Below are 1,338 nucleotides of genomic sequence, written 5' to 3'. Positions count from 1 at the left end.
GCATAGATTTTGTTTGGTTGTTTATTCTGTTTTTTATTCTTTTGTTTTTCCCCACTGTCAGATTTTCCCTTTGCCATATCCATGCCATCAGTCTTGACATGCATAGACATTCCAGCTTATGAATAAGAACAGTGGTAGAAACCTTATTATGTATTTTTCTTCATACTTTTAGGAAGCATAATTGCAGGAGGATGTAGTTACAGCACATACACAATTCTTGAGGAAGAAGTAATGTAAATTCCATAATCAGTGCTGTCCTATAGTACAAAGGACTCTTTGATTTCTGTTAAATACTCTGTGTTGGATTTTAGCCATTTCCTTCTGCAGTAAAGTATTTTTATACAAATAGAGAAGTTGCACCTTCATCAGAGAGAGATTTTTCATAAATAAAAACAGAAGATTTCTTGTAGATGTATTTTGATAGAGCAAACCTTAAAATTGTAATATTGCATTAGGATAATGGCATGGAAAGTGATTGGCTGATCATAAGATTTTGAATTAATTATTTTGAGTGAGAACAATCCCAAGGAAAACTGAAACAGTTTGTATGTGAACTTTGCTTTGTTAGGAATGGCAAATTACAAATGTATTTGTATTCTGTTCTCAAGCTACTTACTATTTTGAATGTTACATTGTGTTTTATTCTTCATGATTGTTAAAGAAATGATAATCATATACTTAATTATTTTTTATGTGATAAAAGAAAAGAAAAACAGTGTTAAATCCTGTTTCCTTTCTTCTTTCCATTTTTCCTCACAGAGAAACTTTTTTATTAGAGGAAAAACAGCAATGTGAAATGATTTCACATGCACACTTGTACATTGACTTTTGCTGTAAGATGCATAGAGAAAAAAAATGTAGAACTCATACTTAGACAAGAGTAAAAGAACATGTTTGGGTTATCAGATACTTTTTTAAATGGCAGTTTTACATGTTGGGAATTGTACTTCTGGTTCAAGAGTATGGTATGCATGATTTGCTGTTCTTGACATGTCATGTGTCATGGTCTTCAGTATCGTTAATGAATTGAGTATAATCCAGTACACTTAAGAATTTTTGGAACAGCTCTTTGGTCAGTATAAGTCACTATGACAAAATGTATTTCAGTTTTTTGAAATGGCCCTTAAATCATAGGTAGCTTAAAACACATGTTATGGTTTATAAGATGTAGTATACCTTGTATATTTTTTTTAAGGACATTGACAGAAATACACTTTTTTTTAAGGAGTGTTCCTGCTCTTTCTAATTATTGATTAGTTTGAATACACTAACTTTGATCTGTTAAGGAAAAGGAAGTGGTATTTTGTATGGTACCTTTTTTTTTTAAATGCTTGTAAT

This window comes from Penaeus monodon, chromosome 15, assembly GCF_015228065.2.
Source record: "Penaeus monodon isolate SGIC_2016 chromosome 15, NSTDA_Pmon_1, whole genome shotgun sequence".
Classification (NCBI taxonomy): domain Eukaryota; kingdom Metazoa; phylum Arthropoda; class Malacostraca; order Decapoda; family Penaeidae; genus Penaeus; species Penaeus monodon.
Note: the sequence above shows the minus strand (reverse complement) of the source record.